General features: G+C 41.2%; 2 non-coding genes across 2 annotated transcripts; one reads left to right on the top strand and one right to left on the bottom strand.

Moving 5' to 3' along the window:
• The first annotated feature begins 2,457 nt into the window (after positions 1-2,457).
• LOC136707911 (U2 spliceosomal RNA) lies at positions 2,458-2,648 on the top strand. Its single transcript, XR_010804275.1, has one exon. It is a non-coding gene; the product is annotated as a U2 spliceosomal RNA (small nuclear RNA).
• Positions 2,649-18,722: 16,074 nt separating this feature from the next.
• On the bottom strand, positions 18,723-18,795 carry trnak-cuu (transfer RNA lysine (anticodon CUU)). The gene has a single exon. It is a non-coding gene; the product is annotated as a tRNA-Lys (tRNA).
• Between the last annotated feature and the right edge of the window lie 3,342 nt (positions 18,796-22,137).

The raw sequence follows: 22,137 nt of genomic DNA, 5'->3' as shown, positions 1-22,137 counted from the left end.
CAGTGAGTTCAGGGGAGAGCGCGAACGCAGTCCCCCCACTGTTTGGTGGTGTGTTCTCTCCGTGTTCGCGTGGGTTTCCTCCGGGTTCCTCCCACAGTCCAAAAACACACATTGGTAGGTGGATTGGCAACTCAAGTGTCCAGAGATGTGTGTGTGTGTGAGTGTGTGTTTCCCTGTGAAGGACTGACTCCCCCCTCCAGGATGAGTTCATGCCTTGCACCTAATGATTCTGGGTAGGCTCCGGACCCACCGTGACCCTGAACTGGATAAGGGTTACAGACAATGAATGTACTGAGGAATGTGGCTCCTGATTTTGCACAGTTTAGTAGCTGGTAGTTTATAAAAAAGTTTATTTGCTTGTTTTTTCTTGAGTGATACTGTGTAAGTTTAGTTCTTTCTCGGTATCAGCACTGGCCCTTGTTCTGAGCTCAAGGGGAGACTGGACTCAAACCTACTTTGTGCTAATGAGGATATAAACATTCAGTTTGAACACTAAGCACTTTTGTGAGTCGCTCTGGAGAAGAGCGTCTGCTAAATGCTGTGAATGTAAATTTTGGGATTGTGGTCTAAACGACACCACGGTAGATTTATTTTTATTAGCAAAGTTGTATAGTTAGTCTTTATTGTTGAATCAAATAAACATGTTGCACTAAAATATTTTTTCACATGTTTACTGTATCCTGTTTCAATACAAATATATTTAATGTGTGTGTGTTTATTTATTTATTTTACTTATGGTTCCATTCCAGAGACATGAGGAGAACACCACAGACACTTGTGAACATGGCCATTGTCATCGAGGGAGTGGTGGTAATGGACAGTCTTTGAATTCCCCACAGGCTTCACGATGCATTTTGGACTGCTGTATGCACTGAACGTGAAGTATCTATGGGGACCAAAATAAACACGTAAGGCAGTGCAAAGCATCTTTGTAGACAGTATGTCACCTGTGTGAAAGTGTTGCTGTCAGGTTTTGAGTATTTTAGAAAACTGATGTTTTGCAGGTTTAGTAGCTGCACCACTTTGGATCTGGATTAAATTAAACACTTAAAGAAAAAAACAGTAGTTTAATCGTCTGGGTTTGTTGTTGTTGGTTGGTTGCACCACTCTAAAGCCATCTATTGGTGGTACATTGGTGGTGGTTTTTAAATCAATATGAACCAAATTTTTCATAATTTTACATTAGTTTCTATTTACACATCTACTATTAATCTGCAGTTTGTCTCCTGATGGTGAAATTAAATAACTGTGGATGGATAAAGTTTTCGCAGGGCTGCTATTGGATATATACATTCTGCTGGGGCCATGAAATGAAGAAATCAAAGCTTGTTTATTTTTTGAAGTATAATTTTTTCTACACTTCACAATAGCTGTGTTCTTTAAGTTTAAAGACAAACTTAATATTCCTTAGTACTTATATCAGTGAGAATGTAAGGGTTAAATAAATTGTTTGTTATATAAAGTCAGTAATAAAAAATGTCCTAAGAAAGTCAAAAAAGACCCATCACAATCCTCTGAAGGTTTCCTGGTGGTCCTACAGACATTCGGGGGGTTCCTCTTCTCAGATTTGGATCCTGGAACTAGCAGCTGCTATTTTATGGTGAACACAAGTAAGTCACTGCTGTGTAAAGAGATAACGTGATGTGAAGTGTTATTTTAATTCATATATCTATTTATTTTTGACTTCGTGACTGCAAGCCGTTTGTTAACTTCCTTTCTGTGCTTCTTTTGCCACAAGGTACATATTTATAATGGTGTTTATTTAGTGAAATGTGTGCAAAGTGACGCCTGTGTAACGTTTAATATTTTGGGTTCCTTAGAGTTTGAGCAACGTTTTTAAACGGAGTACTTCACCGCGTCTCTGGGCCTTGACTCGGCGGCACAAGGCCTACACTTTTTCATAAATCGTATTTTTAGTTGTTTACATGAAGTGACAGTCTACATAATCTTGTACATTTAGTTTATATGACGAATACCAAGATGATATTGAAATGTTAACAGTCCTCTTTCGTGTTTTGAACAGAGAACGCTGTATTTTCTTCCTGCAGTACCACATCCCGCCACTGGGGGGACACCTACATAAATACACAAGTGAATATTTTATTTCTCCTTTGTTCTATGTGGTCAGTTGTGGATTGTGTGAAATAGTAGTCGCTGTTTTAGACGCTTTACTGTGTTTTTCGGGCTGTACCGAGCTGACAGTATTGTGTAGGCTGTAATGAGTGTCCGCGTCTCTGATTGGACACTGGGGGAGCTCATTAACATACCTCAGGCCTGAACGCCTTGACCAAGATAAATGTGTAGAAATACCGTTTTTTCTCGCGGAGTTTGAGTGTAGTCCGTGTGTCTGTGTTATTGTGTTCATTGAGGATATGGAAACGAAATGAGGCCCGTGTCTACCCTCCGCTTGTCGTGTGTCTGGAAGAATGACTCTCGAGGCTGAGGCCCTTTTTCAGTATCGCTTCTCGGCCTTTTGGCTAAGATCAAGTGTAGTATCTGTTCTTATCAGTTTAATATCTGATACGTCCCCTACCCGGGGACCATATATTAAATTGATTTTTGGAACAGGGAGATGGAATAGGGGCTTGCTCCGTCCACTCCACGCATCGACCCGGTATTGCAGTACTTCCGGGAACGGTGCACCTCCTCCTACTGGTCTAAAACAAGATGACAATTAGTTTGCTGCGGTAGTTTGAGAAAGCAAGTGGAACCTATGGAAAGCTATGAAATGTGAAAATTAAATAAAATGGGGACAAAAAAAAAAAACACAGGGCGCAGCAGGTAGTGTTGCAGTCATACAGCTCCAGGGACCTGGAGGTTGTGGGTTTGATTCCCGCTCCGGGTGACTGTCTGTGAGGAGTTGGTGTGTTCTCCCTGTGTCTGCGTGGGTTTCCTCCGGGTGACTGTCTGTGAGGAGTGTGGTGTGTTCTCTCTGTGTCCGCGTGGGTTTCCTCCGGGTGCTCCGGTTTCCTCCCACAGTCTAAAAACACACGTTGGTAGGTGGATTGGCAACTCCAAAATGTCCGTAGGTGTGAGTGAATGTGTGTGTCTGTGTTGCCCTGTGAAGGACTGGTGCCCCCTCCAGGGTGTATTCCCGCCTTGTGCCCGGTGGTTCCAGGTGGGCTCTGGACCCGCCGCGACCCTGAACTGGATAAGTGGTTGCAGATAATGAATGAATGAATGAATGAACAATAAAACTTTTTGAAAGAAAAAAAAAAATCTGTTCTCATCAGAAGAAGAGGTCGCCGTTTTAACAAACGCAATGCTTCTTGTCTCTCTGCTTTTTTGGAGGAACACAGCCCACACCCCGCTCTTCAGAATAAGCACAAAGACCCGTTGATGGTTGCTCATGAGATCCTCCCGGTTAGAGCCGTGTGGTGAGGGACCTGTGGGCCTTTATAGAACAACGAGATGGAATAGGGGCTTGCTCCGTCCACTCCACGCATCGACCCGGTATTGCAGTACTTCCTGGAACGGTGCACCTCCCCCTACTGGTGTAAAGGTTAGACGTGCAGAGTTTAACCAGTGTCTCATGGTTTAGTGAGTTAAACAACTGAAAGTACGAGTGGTCAAAACCATTGCTGAACACAACAGCTGTCCCTTTACACTGTGTGAATATTTCATAATGAACGGACCAACAGAGATGCTCCAGATTATTGGAATAAAAGCTTTCTACATTCATTTCCACTGAAAGTCGAGGTTTTTCCTTCTCACGTGAAGTTACTATTTCATCCAGGGTCCGCGTTTAGATCAGGGGCCTCTTTTCTAAACGAGTCTGAAAATGTGTGCACAGCATTTCACATAGAAACATATTCATAAAGATATATTTGGCATATAAACAAGCGTATATTTAAGAGTGATTAGCCTAAAAAGACCTGACAAATGTGCATGTAAATCATATCCCACCAGTTAAACACAAATGACAAACATCTTTTTTACTATTCACAAATAAGTGTCATGGGCTGCGATTTGTACAAATGCAGTTCAGCTCATGAATACACACATTTTTGGTTTCATAATTATCATCATTTTATGTGAACATGAATGCATTTGCTTAAATTTACATTGTATATTTTTGTAAGTTCATAGTCTTTTAAATATATTTGCCAGAGAAGCTGAAACTGTGGTGTCTGCAGTTTGGCTTACTGCCATGCGTTAGATAGTCACTAACAATTTTCCAGTCACAGAAGTAGGGAGGATAGAAGTAGTATGAACAAGGCTATAAGGACGTGGCTAGGTGTGCTGCAGTGTTTAAGTATGGGAGGTAAATCCTGCCAAAATGAAAACTGAACTTAAACCAATGAAATTCATTGTCTGACCCCAGTTCAGGGTCACGGTGGGTCCAGAGCCTACCTGGAATCATTGGGCGCAAGGTGGGAATACACCCTGCAGGGAGCGCCAGTCCTTCACAGGGCAACACACACACACCTACGGACACTTTCGAGTCGCCAGTCCACCTACCAACGTGTGTTTTTGGACTGTGGGAGGAAACCGGAGCACCCGGAGGAAACCCACGCAGACACAGGGAGAACACACCACACTCCTCACAGACAGTCACCCGGAGGAAACCCACGCAGACACAGGGAGAACACACCACACTCCTCACAGACAGTCACCCGGAGGAAACCCACACAGACACAAAGAGAACACACCACACTCCTCACAGACAGTCACCCGGAGGAAACCCACGCAGACACAGAGAGAACACACCACACTCCTCACAGACAGTCACCCGGAGGAAACCCACGCAGACACAGAGAGAACACACCACACTCCTCACAGACAGTCACCCAGAAGGGAAATCGAACTCACAACCTCCAGGTCCCTGGAGCTGTGTGACTGCGCCACCGCCCATTAAACCAATAAAATTAAAATGCAAATTCTTTTTTGCTATTTCTTTTCCCAAACGTGTGCGCAAATATCATGACAAAATTAAAAATGAAATTAAATAAAATTCCACTTTTTTTTTTTCTTTTCATTTAAGCATGGGTCAGCACTGACAAAATTAAAAAAGCTTTTTGTTATTTCATTTTCAAAACTATGCTGGTATTTCGTGATCAAATCTAAAATGAAAAAGTTAATAAGGAAAAGAAAATTCAAACACCACTTTGGCTTTGCTTTTTCTTCATGAACTGGATAATAACAGAGTGAAAGGCACCGAACTCACATATATTTCCCAAAGGCGGTTTTAGAAAAGCAAGGGAAACCCAGCAGCCCCATCTAGCGCCAAGGCAGGCGCTAGATGGCGCTATGCTGCTGAGGAGGCTGCAGACCAGCAGACGTAGAAGCCATTGACGCAAAGGTCAGGTTCTACTCTTCACTAAATGGAACAAAAAAAAAAGGGAAGGGAAAGAGAAGGTTACAACATTGCTGTAAACATTTACCCAAAAACAAAACAAGTATTCTAATGATACTGCCAGTACATTACAGCAGTGTAGCCTAAAGTATTATTAGAGATATGGGTAAGCACAATCCTGGCAACTGTCTAAGAACTTGTAAGAACATATACAATGTAACAACCACATAACAAAATATTTATTACACTTACATGCCACTTCTGTTTCCACCTGTTCAGCTGCCATCACAAGTTCACTGTCGTCCACTGGTGCGGGCTCAGATGAAGCACTGCATGTGGCTGGAACAGCTGATGAATAAATGAATAAATTAACAAATCTTATTCAAGCATATATAAAAATTGGCAGTTTATTTACAGACATCAAACACATTAGTAAAAAAATTGTTCCATAGAAACTTACAAGGTTTGAACTTGGAGGGTGTAATGAGCCTCTTGACTGACTTCTCAAGATTTGTCATTCTGCTGCCTTTCCCAACCAACAAAGAGCGGAGAGAGGAGACTGCCACTGAAGGCTGACCAGTGGTAGGCTCAGTGCTGGGGCCAGGCTGGATGGGGTTGCTGGAGGGCTCACAGGTGGGCACAGTGCTTATGGAGGGTTGTGCAGTGGACTGAGAGCTGGTTAGGGACATGCTTTCAGATTTGATCCGAACAGCATATCGACCCTCGTAAAAATGTTCGATGTACACCCGGAAAGACTTCTTATTTTCTGCATGGCTCCTAGAGTCTTTCCCCTGTGATGAATCCTTCATCATGGCAGCAACAAGATATCCCGCATAACCCAAAGCATTTTCAGCCACCCACTTGAAGGTCTGCCCCCTGAAAACTCCAAACTGGAGCTCATACTGGCCAAGGACATGTATATCATTGCCTGTATCTCCACCCAGGCGCACAACTGCATTTACTGCTGTGTCCCTCACTCTCTCTGGAGAAATGGCCCTGGACCATGGCTTCTTTTTATTCTCCTCCTTCACTGTTAGAGCAGCCTTGGAATCACAGAGATTCAGACTACCATCAGCCCTCTTCCTGAATGTAGGTTCCATTATCTATGAACACAAAATTATTATTAGAACATGCTGTGTTGAATGTTTTTGTATTAAATTAAAATAAACCAAGAACATCATAAGTCATGTTGCACTTTTACAATATAAAGGTTTATTGGTTTGGATGGTTTAACCCACATGACTAACAGCATAGGACCATTAGCACTGTTTTATGTCACAGAACCATTAGCACTGTTCTTCATTCATAGGACCATTAGCACTGTTTTATGTCACAGAACCATTAGCACTGTTCTTCATTCATAGGACCATTAGCACTGTTTTATGTCACAGAACCATTAGCACTGTTCTTCATTCATAAGACCATTAGCAGGACCATTTATGTCCTACCATTAGCAATGTTTTCCACTCACATGATTAACAGTATTGTTTTAACTCACATGACTAATAATATTGGTTTAGCTCACAAGATTAATAATATTGTTTAAAATCACAGAACTAATGATAACTCACAGGAGTAAATCACAGGACTAATGATAACTCACAGGAGTAAATCACAGAACTAATAATAACTCACAGGAGTAAATCACAGGACTAATAATAACTCACAGGAGTAAATCACAGAACTAATAATAACTCACAGGAGTAAATCACAGGACTAATAATAACTCACAGGAGTAAATCACAGGACTAATGATAACTCACAGGAGTAAATCACAGGACTAATGATAACTCACAGGAGTAAATCACAGGACTAATGATAACTCACAGGAGTAAATCACAGGACTAATAATAACTCACAGGAGTAAATCACAGGACTAATAATAACTCACAGGAGTAAATCACAGGACTAATGATAACTCACAGGAGTAAATCACAGAACTAATAATAACTCACAGGAGTAAATCACAGGACTAATAATAACTCACAGGAGTAAATCACAGGACTAATAATAACTCACAGGAGTAAATCACAGGACTAATGATAACTCACAGGAGTAAATCACAGGACTAATGATAACTCACAGGAGTAAATCACAGAACTAATAATAACTCACAGGAGTAAATCACATGACTAATAATATTGGTTTAGCTCACAAGATTAATAATATTGTTTAAAATCACAGAACTAATGATAACTCACAGGAGTAAATCACAGGACTAATGATAACTCACAGGAGTAAATCACAGAACTAATAATAACTCACAGGAGTAAATCACAGGACTAATAATAACTCACAGGAGTAAATCACAGAACTAATAATAACTCACAGGAGTAAATCACAGGACTAATAATAACTCACAGGAGTAAATCACAGGACTAATGATAACTCACAGGAGTAAATCACAGGACTAATGATAACTCACAGGAGTAAATCACAGGACTAATGATAACTCACAGGAGTAAATCACAGGACTAATGATAACTCACAGGAGTAAATCACAGGACTAATGATAACTCACAGGAGTAAATCACAGGACTAATAATAACTCACAGGAGTAAATCACAGGACTAATGATAACTCACAGGAGTAAATCACAGAACTAATAATAACTCACAGGAGTAAATCACAGGACTAATAATAACTCACAGGAGTAAATCACAGGACTAATAATAACTCACAGGAGTAAATCACAGGACTAATGATAACTCACAGGAGTAAATCACAGGACTAATGATAACTCACAGGAGTAAATCACAGGACTAATGATAACTCACAGGAGTAAATCACAGGACTAATGATAACTCACAGGAGTAAATCACAGGACTAATGATAACTCACAGGAGTAAATCACAGGACTAATAATAACTCACAGGAGTAAATCACAGGACTAATGATAACTCACAGGAGTAAATCACAGGACTAATGATAACTCACAGGAGTAAATCACAGGACTAATGATAACTCACAGGAGTAAATCACAGGACTAATAATAACTCACAGGAGTAAATCACAGGACTAATAATAACTCACAGGAGTAAATCACAGGACTAATGATAACTCACAGGAGTAAATCACAGAACTAATAATAACTCACAGGAGTAAATCACAGGACTAATAATAACTCACAGGAGTAAATCACAGGACTAATAATAACTCACAGGAGTAAATCACAGGACTAATGATAACTCACAGGAGTAAATCACAGGACTAATGATAACTCACAGGAGTAAATCACAGGACTAATGATAACTCACAGGAGTAAATCACAGGACTAATGATAACTCACAGGAGTAAATCACAGGACTAATGATAACTCACAGGAGTAAATCACAGGACTAATGATAACTCACAGGAGTAAATCACAGGACTAATGATAACTCACAGGAGTAAATCACAGAACTAATAATAACTCACAGGAGTAAATCACAGGACTAATAATAACTCACAGGAGTAAATCACAGGACTAATGATAACTCACAGGAGTAAATCACAGGACTAATGATAACTCACAGGAGTAAATCACAGGACTAATAATAACTCACAGGAGTAAATCACAGGACTAATAATAACTCACAGGAGTAAATCACAGGACTAATGATAACTCACAGGAGTAAATCACAGGACTAATAATAACTCACAGGAGTAAATCACAGGACTAATGATAACTCACAGGAGTAAATCACAGGACTAATGATAACTCACAGGAGTAAATCACAGGACTAATGATAACTCACAGGAGTAAATCACAGGACTAATGATAACTCACAGGAGTAAATCACAGGACTAATGATAACTCACAGGAGTAAATCACAGGACTAATGATAACTCACATGAGTAAATCACAGGACTAATAATAACTCACAGGAGTAAATCACAGGACTAATGATAACTCACAGGAGTAAATCACAGGACTAATGATAACTCACAGGAGTAAATCACAGAACTAATGATAACTCACAGGAGTAAATCACAGGACTAATAATAACTCACAGGAGTAAATCACAGGACTAATGATAACTCACAGGAGTAAATCACAGGACTAATAATAACTCACAGGAGTAAATCACAGGACTAATAATAACTCACAGGAGTAAATCACAGGACTAATAATAACTCACAGGAGTAAATCACAGGACTAATGATAACTCACAGGAGTAAATCACAGGACTAATGATAACTCACAGGAGTAAATCACAGGACTAATGATAACTCACAGGAGTAAATCACAGGACTAATGATAACTCACAGGAGTAAATCACAGGACTAATGATAACTCACATGAGTAAATCACAGGACTAATAATAACTCACAGGAGTAAATCACAGGACTAATGATAACTCACAGGAGTAAATCACAGAACTAATAATAACTCACAGGAGTAAATCACAGGACTAATGATAACTCACAGGAGTAAATCACAGGACTAATGATAACTCACAGGAGTAAATCACAGGACTAATGATAACTCACAGGAGTAAATCACAGGACTAATAATAACTCACAGGAGTAAATCACAGGACTAATGATAACTCACAGGAGTAAATCACAGAACTAATGATAACTCACAGGAGTAATACTAACTCAAAGGACTAACCATGTTATTAGTTATTTTTTAAAATCAGTTTTAGGTTGTGGTCTTAACACAAACTTCACTGAAGTAACGTTAGTTCACTTAACATGTAGCTAAAGTAATCACTATATTTTCAATAAAAAAAAATCTAACATTTTTTACAACTAGCGATTTATATATGGAATATATAACATATTAAGCAAAACATGAAATAAACGTTACTTACCAAAACGTACTTGAAGAGAAGAACGATGTGCTGAAAATCGATGAGTTCGTTCGTGGAAACGGAGAGTTATATTCTCGTGAAGCCTCACAGGTAGATGATAACTCCAAACACGTTTATAAACCCGGCCAAAATGAGCCGGTTTAAATATTCCGCCGTCCATCTCTGTGCCCCATAGATTAGCATGTGTGAGGTCGGTGGGCGGGAACTCCTGCCTCTCTGAGTTTCGATTGGCCATATCTAGGTAGCAATGCGCCAGTAATGGGCCATCGTGAGTCAATTCGTGATAGCGCTTCGATGTGTGAATGGTCAGCCTCCGTTGTGAGGTGGCCCTAGAAACCGTGTCGTCATCATTGAATTCTGGTAGCGGTGCGTGTTGTGATTGGTCCATTCTTGGTCAATTCTTGGTAGCCCTCTGGCTGTGATTGGCTTATTCTTGGTATTCTTGGTAGCAGGCTGTAAGGGGATTGGACAAAGCTACCAAGAATCTACCAAGAATTGAGCGACCCACAGGCTGCAATGAGCGCCGGTGTTGTGCCGAATTCAGCACCCCCGCCGCGAGATGCATCCCCGGTATATTTAGTCCTAAGGGAGGTTAATCGGCGTTTTATGACAAAACGGGCAAAATATGCTGTTAAATATAATGTTCATTTCCGTCAAAATAAAAATAAATCGCCTTTTCCCCAGTAGAAACACTCTAGATATTGAGATGTAAAAAAGAAAAGGTCGCTTGTAAATAATAAAATGATATAATCTACATGCACCGCTGCTTTTTCTGAAGTCAGCTTCGACTTATTCTAAAACAAACGTGTACGTTCATTTTCTGACCACAATGAAACTCCTACATATCCTGTCGCAATTTTTATGGAATATTTAAACACTGGAAATAAATAGGAATATAGGACAAAAGCAGCGAATTGTAAATAAAATTACCACTTCATTACTGAACTTGCTAAATGTTATATCCATGAAAATGTTTCTGTTCCATTTCTGTTTTTGCCATGAAACTTATACAGGTATTTTACATTGATCCTATAGGTGTACTGACAAAAACAAACCATATTTGTGTGTACAGAAAGAGAGTTATGATGGGGTGCTTTTTAAGGCAGTCCACCTGCCTGAAAAGGCACCCCCTCTTAATTCTGGCTACATTACTGTTATAACCATGAAACTTATACAGGTATTTTACATTGATCCTATAGGTGTACTGACAAAAGCAAACCATATTTGTGTGTACAGAAAGAGAGTTATGATGGGGTGCTTTTTAAGGCAGTCCACCTGCCTGAAAAGGCACCCCCTCTTAATTCTGGCTACATTACTGTTATAACCATGAAACTTATACAGGTATTTTACATTGATCCTATAGGTGTACTGACAAAAACAAACCATATTTGTGTGTACAGAAAGAGAGTTATGATGGGGTGCTTTTTAAGGCAGTCCACCTGCCTGAAAAGGCACCCCCTCTTAATTCTGGCTACATTACTGTTATAACCATGAAACTTATACAGGTATTTTACATTGATCCTATAGGTGTACTGACAAAAGCAAACCATATTTGTGTGTACAGAAAGAGAGTTATGATGGGGTGCTTTTTAAGGCAGTCCATCTACATGAAAAGGCACCCCTGCTTAATTCTGGCTACACTGCATAGAGACTACATGTGTCCAGCATGCAAATAGGGGTGTTCTTCTTTCTAAAATCTCATGTTTTTTTGGTTAAATATACTCGAATCTTTTAAAGTTGGTTTATTTGCAAATGTAAGGTATGTATATATGTATACAGTATTGTGTTCATTTTCAGATAAAAGTACTTTAAGATAATTTAAAAAATGTTTGATTGTTATAATAGTTTTAATATTTGTTTTTTATTTATTAACATGCTTTTGTATATATTGTCATTAAAATAATTGCCATAATAATATATTATTATGCTACAAGTTTGCTTGAACTTGTTTCTAGATCCATCCATCCATCCATTATCCACCGCTTATCCGGGTCCGGGTCGCGGGGGAAGCAGTCGGAGCAAAGAAACCCAGACTTCCCTCTCCCCAGCCACCGACTCTAGCTCCTCCGGGGGTATACCGAGGCGTTCCCAGGCCAGTCGAGACATATAGTCTCTCCAGCGTGTTCTTGGTCTGCCCCGGGGCCTCCGCCCCATTGGACATGCCCGGAACACCTCACCAGGAAGGCGTCCAGGAGGCATCCGAACCAGATGCCCGAACCACCTCAACTGGCTCCTCTCGACGTGGAGGAGCAGCGGCTCCACTCCGAGTCTCTCCCGGATGTCCGAGCTCCTAACCCTGTCTCTAAGGGAGAGTCCAGACATCCTGCGGAGAAAACTCATTTAGATTGAACGGTAAATCGAGAGCTTTGCTTTTTTGCTCAGCTCTCTCTTCACCACAACAGACCGGTACAGAGCCCGCATTACTGCTGATGCTGCACCGATCCGCCTGTCAATCTCACGCTCCATCTTTCCCTCACTCGTGAACAAGACCCCGAGATATTTAAACTCCTCCACTTGAGGCAGGATCTCACTTCCAACCTGGAGAGAGCACTCCACCCTTTTCCGGCTGAGTACCATGGACTCGGACTTGGAGGTGCTGATCCTCATCCCTACCGCTTCACACTCGGCTGCAAACTGGTCCAGCAAGAGCTGGAGGTCCCGGCTCGATGAAGCCAACAAGACCACATCATCTGCAAAAAGCAGACATGGAATCCTGAGACCACCAAACCGGACACCCTCCGCCACTTGGCTACGCCGAGAAATTCTGTCCATAAAAATTGTGAACAGAACCGGTGACAACGGGCAGCCCTGACGGAGTCCAACTCCGACTGGAAACCAGTCGGACTTACTGCCAGCCATACGAACCAGACTCCTGCTCTGTTTGTACAGGGACTGGATAGCTCGTAACAAAGAGCCCAGTACCCCATACTCCCTGAGCACCCCCCACAGAATACCCCGAGGGACACGGTCGAATGCCTTCTCCAGATCCACAAAACACATGTAGACTGGTTGAGCAAACTCCCATGCACCCTCCAGGATCCTAGCGAGGGTAAAGAGCTGGTCCTGTGTTCCACGACCGGGGCGGAATCCGCATTGTTCCTCCTGGATCCGAGGTTCAACTATCAGTCGGACTCTCTTCTCCAGTACCCCCGCATAGACCTTACCGGGGAGGCTGAGGAGTGTGATCCCCCTATAGTTGGAACACACCCTCCGATCCCCCTTTTTAAAAAGGGGAACCACCACCCCAGTCTGCCAGTCCAGAGGCACTGCCCCCGATGTCCACGCGATGCTGCAAAGACGTGTCAACCATGACAGCCCCACAACATCCAGAGCCTTGAGGAACCCGGGGTGAACCTCATCCACCCCCGGGGCCCTACCGCCAAGGAGTTTCCCTACCACCTTGGCCACTTCAGCCCCAGTGATAGACGAGCCCCCCCCCGGGGTCCCCAAGCTCTGCTTCCTCTGCGGAAGACGTGCTGGTGGGATTGAGAAGATCCTCGAAGTATTCCGTCCCCAGTCGAGGTCAACAGTTCCCCACCCCCACCATATACAGTGTTGGTGGAAAACTGCTTTCCCCTCCTGAGTCGCCTGACGGTTTGCCAGAAACTTCTCAGAGCCGACCGAAAGTCGTTTTCCATGTTCTCCCCGAGCTCCTCCCACACCCGAGTTTTTGCCTCAGCGACTGCCGAGGCCGCAAGCCGCTTGGCTCCTCGGTACCTGTCGGCTGCCTCCGGAGTCCCCTGAGCCAACCAGGCTCGATAGGACTCTTTCTTCAGCTTGACAGCCCCCCTCACCTGGGGTGTCCACCACTGAGTGCGGGGATTGCCACCCCGACAGGCACCGACAACCTTGCAGCCACAGCTCCGTTCAGCCGCCTCAACAATGGAGGTCCGGAACATGGCCCACTCGGACTCAATGTCACCAGCCTCCCCCGGGATGCAGTCGAAGCTCTGCTGGATGTGGGAGTTGAAGATCTTTCTGACAGGTTCCTCTGCCAAACGTTCCCAGCAAACCCTCAGCACACGTTTGGGCCTGCCAGGTCTGTCCGGCATCCTCCCCCGCCATCTGATCCAACTCACCACAAGGTGGTGATCAGTTGACAGCTCAGCGCCTCTGTCTATCATCGAAATGCGGCCTAGGGTGTCCTGATGCCAGGTGTACTTGTGGACACCCTTATGTTCGAACATGGTGTTCATAATGGACAAACTGTGACAAGCACAGAAATCCAATAACTGAACACCACTCGGGTTCAGATTAGCGGGGCCGTTCCTCCCAATCACGCCCCTCCAGGTCTCACTGTCATTACCCACGTGAGCGTTGAAGTCCCCCAGCAGAACAATGGAGTCCCCAGAATGAGTGTTCTCCAGCACTCCCTCTAGGGTCCCCAAGAAGGCATGGTACTCTGAACTGCTGTTCGGTGCATAAGCACAAACAACAGTCAGAGCCCTTTCCCCAACCCGAAGGCGCAGGGAAATTACCCTCTCGTTCACTGGGGTAAACCCCAACGTACAGGCGCTAAGCCGGGGGGCTATGAGTAAGCCCACACCTGCCTTACGCCTCTCACCCTGGGCAACTCAAGAGTGAAAGAGCATCCAGCCCCTCTCAAGGTTTCAGATTGGTTTCAGAGCCCATACTGTGTGTCGAGGTGAGCCCAACTATATCTAGCCGGTACCTCTCAACCTCGCGCACCAGCTCAGGCTCTTTTCCCACCAGAGAGGTTACGTTCCATGTTCCAAAAGCCAGTTTCAGTAACCGAGGATCAGAACGCCAGGGCCCCCGACCCCGACCGCCACCCGATCCACAATGCACCAGACCCGGATTACTACCTCTCCCACAGGTGGTGGGCCCATGGGAGAGTGGACCCATATATCTCCTTCGGGCTAAGCCCGGCCGGACCCCATGGGTGAAAGTCCGGCCACCAGGCGCTCGCCAAGGAGCCCCTCCCCCAGGCCTGGCTCCAGGGTGAGGCCCCGGTAACCCTGCTCTTGGCAAGGGAGGCTGTGTCTGTGTTCTTGTCTTTTTCATCCGTGTCTTTGTGGATCACTCTTTGTCTGGCCCATCACCTAGGACCAATTTACCTTGGGAGACCCTACCAGGGGCTATTGCCCCCGCCAACATAGCTCCTAGGCTCACGCAGGCACGCAAACCCCTCCACCACGTTAAGGTGGTGATCCAAGGAGGAGCTTTCTAGATTCTAATGTTTATTTGCATGTGCAGTTTAAATAATATATTTTCTTTCATAATATATTGTTTTTATATTATAAAATAAATGTGTGGTTGTATTTTTCAAAAAATATCTTATTTGAATCAAGTGCTTATTTCTTTTTACTTTAAAACACACAGCATTTTTAAGAGGGGGTGCCTTTTCAGGCAGATGGACTGCCTTAAAGAGCATCCCCCTGTAACTGTCTTTCTGTACACACAAATATGGTTTGTTTTTGTCAGTACACCTATAGGATCAATGTAAAATACCTGTATAAGTTTCATGGTTATAACAATAATGTAGCCAGAATTAAGAGGGGGTGCCTTTTCAGGCAGGTGGACTGCCTTAAAAAGCACCCCATCATAACTCTCTTTCTGTACACACAAATATGGTTTGTTTTTGTCAGTACACCTATAGGATCAATGTAAAATACCTGTATAAGTTTCATGGTTATAACAGTAATGTAGCCAGAATTAAGAGGGGGTGCCTTTTCAGGCAGGTGGACTGCCTTAAAAAGCACCCCATCATAACTCTCTTTCTGTACACACAAATATGGTTTGCTTTTGTCAGTACACCTATAGGATCAATGTAAAATACCTGTATAAGTTTCATGGTTATAACAGTAATGTAGCCAGAATTAAGAGGGGGTGCCTTTTCAGGCAGGTGGACTGCCTTAAAAAGCACCCCATCATAACTCTCTTTCTGTACACACAAATATGGTTTGTTTTTGTCAGTACACCTATAGGATCAATGTAAAATACCTGTATAAGTTTCATGGTTATAACAGTAATGTAGCCAGAATTAAGAGGGGGTGCCTTTTCAGGCAGGTGGACTGCCTTAAAAAGCACCCCATCATAACTCTCTTTCTGTACACACAAATATGGTTTGCTTTTGTCAGTACACCTATAGGATCAATGTAAAATACCTGTATAAGTTTCATGGTTATAACAGTAATGTAGCCAGAATTAAGAGGGGGTGCCTTTTCAGGCAGGTGGACTGCCTTAAAAAGCACCCCATCATAACTCTCTTTCTGTACACACAAATATGGTTTGTTTTTGTCAGTACACCTATAGGATCAATGTAAAATACCTGTATAAGTTTCATGGTTATAACAGTAATGTAGCCAGAATTAAGAGGGGGTGCCTTTTCAGGCAGGTGGACTGCCTTAAAAAGCACCCCATCATAACTCTCTTTCTGTACACACAAATATGGTTTGTTTTTGTCAGTACACCTATAGGATCAATGTAAAATACCTGTATAAGTTTCATGGTTATAACAGTAATGTAGCCAGAATTAAGAGGGGGTGCCTTTTCAGGCAGGTGGACTGCCTTAAAAAGCACCCCATCATAACTCTCTTTCTGTACACACAAATATGGTTTGCTTTTGTCAGTACACCTATAGGATCAATGTAAAATACCTGTATAAGTTTCATGGTTATAACAGTAATGTAGCCAGAATTAAGAGGGGGTGCCTTTTCAGGCAGGTGGACTGCCTTAAAAAGCACCCCATCATAACTCTCTTTCTGTACACACAAATATGGTTTGTTTTTGTCAGTACACCTATAGGATCAATGTAAAATACCTGTATAAGTTTCATGGTTATAACAGTAATGTAGCCAGAATTAAGAGGGGGTGCCTTTTCAGGCAGGTGGACTGCCTTAAAAAGCACCCCATCATAACTCTCTTTCTGTACACACAAATATGGTTTGTTTTTGTCAGTACACCTATAGGATCAATGTAAAATACCTGTATAAGTTTCATGGTTATAACAGTAATGTAGCCAGAATTAAGAGGGGGTGCCTTTTCAGGCAGGTGGACTGCCTTAAAAAGCACCCCATCATAACTCTCTTTCTGTACACACAAATATGGTTTGCTTTTGTCAGTACACCTATAGGATCAATGTAAAATACCTGTATAAGTTTCATGGTTATAACAGTAATGTAGCCAGAATTAAGAGGGGGTGCCTTTTCAGGCAGGTGGACTGCCTTAAAAAGCACCCCATCATAACTCTCTTTCTGTACACACAAATATGGTTTGTTTTTGTCAGTACACCTATAGGATCAATGTAAAATACCTGTATAAGTTTCATGGTTATAACAGTAATGTAGCCAGAATTAAGAGGGGGTGCCTTTTCAGGCAGGTGGACTGCCTTAAAAAGCACCCCATCATAACTCTCTTTCTGTACACACAAATATGGTTTGCTTTTGTCAGTACACCTATAGGATCAATGTAAAATACCTGTATAAGTTTCATGGCAAAAACAGAAATGTAGCCAGAATTAAAATTGGGTACATTTCTTTCTAATTCAACTATTAATATTGCAGTTATGTTCAGGCAGTGGCAGCATGTGTACATTTTCATGGATATAACATTTAGCAAGTTCAGTAATGAAGTGGTAATTTTATTTACAATTCGCTGCTTTTGTCCTATATTCCTATTTATTTCCAGTGTTTAAATATTCCATAAAAATTGCGACAGGATATGTAGGAGTTTCATTGTGGTCAGAAAATGAACGTACACGTTTGTTTTAGAATAAGTCGAAGCTGACTTCAGAAAAAGCAGCGGTGCATGTAGATTATATCATTTTATTATTTACAAGCGACCTTTTCTTTTTTACATCTCAATATCTAGAGTGTTTCTACTGGGGAAAAGGCGATTTATTTTTATTTTGACGGAAATGAACATTATATTTAACAGCATATTTTGCCCGTTTTGTCATAAAACGCCGATTAACCTCCCTTAGGACTAAATATACCGGGGATGCATCTCGCGGCGGGGGTGCTGAATTCGGCACAACACCGGCTTGTTTGCCTGCTGGCCGCACTTGTGGATATACATACGTCCAGAGGAAATACTGGATCCACAAACTCAACACTTTATTAATTCATTTCACATTTAAGGTGGTAACATTAAATGTAATGTAAAATATTTAATCCTGGATACATATTATGGCAATAAGAAAGTAAATCGAAATATTATGCCTCTATATAAAATACCTTGATATATTTATATAAACATTTGTCTTTTTAAACAACTATTAGAAGGTGCAGAAAATAAGTAAGTAATAATAAGTATTCTATTTTTTTTAATTGTTGTATTTGAAAATGCCAGATAAATATAAGACTTTAATTGTGTTTATGGCCGCACGGTGGCGCTGGATCCTAATGTTTTTAAGGCAAATGAGCACAATCAAAAGCTTACTTCTGAACGTTTAACGTTATTCGAACTTTTAAAGATACGTTTATGATTTTTAAATGTCTTAGAATGAACAGAAATGTTGAATGAACAGTTGTCTATAAACAGGGCTAGTTTGCCAATTACAGATTAATCGATATAGACCAAACAATATTGAACTTCAGATTTCAGAACAACTAGCACTTTAGTTCACTTCAGAAAAAAGCCCCCGGTAAGCTTTAAAAATCATTCGCCCAACGTGGGGCTCGAACCCACGACCCTGAGATTAAGAGTCTCATGCTCTACCGACTGAGCTAGCCGGGCTGTTAGCACCGTTAGCCACGCCATCATCTACGTGAATGAATTTACAAAAAGTGGATTTGCTTCCGGTTTTGAAAACTACCATAATCTCTCAAAGTCGAGTAATTCTGTAAATATTACTTCATAGGTTCCCGCTGATGTCAAGAGCAAATCTACACCTTTGATTTTCCTCATCCCTGACGTAAATAAACGTATGAACATGTCTCACAGTTGGGAGCATCGGCTGGTGCTATTCTGATTAGTTTTGACTACAACGACTAAAACTCATATCTGAAAATTGTCATTTGGACTAGTCAAATTCGTATTTGAGATCTTACACTAATTCAGGATTTATGACCAATCAGATGATGAATTAGCGGACATATCTTAATAGATCTTAAAGTATCTTAAAATTTCTCAATAGACATTTTTACTAGTATTTTTACTAAATTTTTTTAAAAACTCTGTTGTAGATACCCAGTATTTAATTAAAGATAGTCAGGTGAAAGCTATTTAATGCTATAATGGCCTGCCATAGTTAACCATCTCCTAAACCTGTAGACATTCTGCCTTAGGAAATCCAAAACAGCAAACATATGTCAATAATACCCATCTATGTTGCAGGAAACGAACAATATCCTTATCTTGATTTGTGCTTTTGAACGTTTGGAGTTCTCTTATTGGTCTAAAATCTCTAGATGCTATGAGCAGAGAGAGAGAGAGAGCCTAGCATACCTGACAGAGACAGTTTGTTTTTTTACACATTTACTGACACCTGGGCTTCATAAACATATATTAGACAGGTTTTGAGCACTCAAACAGATTGGATGGCTATAAAATGGTGAGGAAACATACTCAGCATTTTATAAGGAGTGGTTTTCGATTAAAATCTTATAACCTTAAAGTGTGCTCCAAAATTATTTGCGTCCCAATAATGGTGTTTAAAAATATATACATTTGTAAATTAATTATATATATATATTTTTTTTTGTTTTACTTCAAATCTACATGTGCTACAATGGATGGCACACTTCATATAATTTAAAAACAATCTGACTTTTCTTATGGGATGCTAACATTGCAAAACTGGGAAAAAATAATCTCAATACAGAGACCCAGATTGTAGTTCTGCACTCTATTACTCGAGTAGTAGCAAATGGGCAGACATGGCCATGGCAAAACGATGTGTCTCTGTGTGTGTGTGAGAGAGAGAGAGAGAGAGAGAGAGAGAGAGTATAATTCAGAAACAAGATTGTGAATAACTAACAAACTAATTTCAGCTTTGATGCAAATGTTTAAGTGGAATTGAAAGTTCAAATGAGAAGCTGGAACATGTTGAAAATGAGAGTTTGAGTTGTAGCCAAATATAATGGTTTGAACTTAAAGAACTGCTAATACAGAGCTCAGGTAGAATTCTATTCAAAATTAAGTTTGAGGTTGGATGGAAAACTTTAATGTTTGAACGTAGTTGATGTTTTGGTTCAATTTTAAACAAATTTAAAAACTTGATTTACAATAAAAAGGCATATAACAAGTAAGAGCCACGTCACTGGTGGACAACAGCTGAACGACGCCGCGGTAAAACACCGTTATGACTGACTGTTATGACAGTATCTAGCTAAATAACCAACATTATTCATGACAATAGCCTAGCAATAAGCTAAACTCAAATGTAGAGGTACCGTTATTCTTGTAAATGTGATCGAAGTCGAACTCGAATTCCTCCGACACTATAAACCTCCGTAATGCAGCTACGTAGCCGAGTATAATCTGAGACACCGAGTTTAGCGAGTCAAGCTAACGTTAACTAACACCAACTAAAACAGGCGAAGTGAGTGTCCTTACCCTGTTTACCTCCATGTTACAGAGGCTCTTGAACACCTTTCGTTGGTGTCCTTACATGCCCATATTGTTGGAAAAGCGCCAGTGAAATGAGCTACAGATAACGGAGTGAGCGACCTTTTCGTCATTTTGCATTAAATTAAGTGCAGCTTCTAGAGTTGTTGTCCACCATCTACGTCACAGGCAAGACGCCTATTAGAGTTTCCGAACACCGTTGGGGGGGGGGACCAACGGTCTTTTAAATCTTATTCCTTCAATTACTAAGAAATAACATGTTTTCTGAACATCACTAAACACAAGTTAGGAACTCAAATTCCACTGTATTTATTTGTTTGACACTTTCATAGAGCTGCTGCTTAGCCTTTAAGGCTCTGCGTGCTGCGTGAATGCTGAAAGTTGTGTCGTTTAATCTTATAATAATACCAGTAAACATTTAGCCGTTGATTCAACGTTGAAATAACGTAATGACTGCCGTATAATCAACGTTCTCTTAAGGTTGAAAATGAAAGTTGAAAAGACGAACAAACACAGACATTGAAAAGACGACTATTAGACGTATTTTGGACGTCCATTGACGTTATTAATTGGTCACCACTTAACTAATTTATTAAGATGGAATTTGGACGTCCATTGGCGTTTTAAATATGTCCTTGACGGACAGACTACTTTTAGACCTATTTTGAACGTCCAGGGACGTTCCTTGTTTACTGGGATGTCACTTAATTGACCAAACACCCAAATATTGAACAAAATGTTGATTATACAGAGTTGTGAAGCATAACCCAGTAAACAAGGAACGTCCCTGGACGTTCAAAATAAGTCTAAATATAGTCTGTCCGTCAAAGACATATTTTAAACCAAAAAAATCCATATTAATAAGTTAGTTATCAAGTGGTGACCAATCGAAATGCGTTTTATATAAGTAATTTATTTCGGGACCAATTATTAACGTCAATGGACGTCCAAAATACGTCTAATAGTCGTCTTTTCACTGTCTGTATTTGGACGTCTTTTCAACTTTCATTTTCAACCTTAAGAGAACGTTGATTAGACGGCAGTCATTACGTTATTTCAACGTTGAATCAACGGCTAAATGTTTACTGGGAAGGCTGAACGGATACAAAATTCACTGGTTAGGTTTAAAAGCTGTTATTTCTTAAAATGTGCAATTTATGTAGCGCATAGACTGACTTGCGATTGAGCCATGGTTACACACATTGTTTCTTTTAGCTTTCAAGAAAGGCTCCTTCGGGTACTGTGAGCTATAAAATGCTCTGCAAATAAGTGAATTAAACATCTGAAAAATATATTTGTTGTTTAATGCCGTTCTGTAGCGTACCATTCTTTCCTTAAATCACATCTATCTTTCCAGTGTCCCAGGGCAGGGCTGAGTGAGACGACTCCTACGTTCTCTGCATGACCATTATATTGTAGTTATATTTTAAGAACGTTTTGTCTTTGCCAGAGTCCCCGTTTATCTAAACGTACACTAACAACTATCTAAAAGCCACGTGACGTGTGGGC

This window comes from Hoplias malabaricus, chromosome 9 (assembly GCF_029633855.1).
Source record: "Hoplias malabaricus isolate fHopMal1 chromosome 9, fHopMal1.hap1, whole genome shotgun sequence".
Lineage (NCBI taxonomy): Eukaryota > Metazoa > Chordata > Actinopteri > Characiformes > Erythrinidae > Hoplias > Hoplias malabaricus.
The sequence above is the reverse complement of the archived record's forward strand: the minus strand, read 5'-3'. Positions and strand labels throughout refer to the sequence as shown.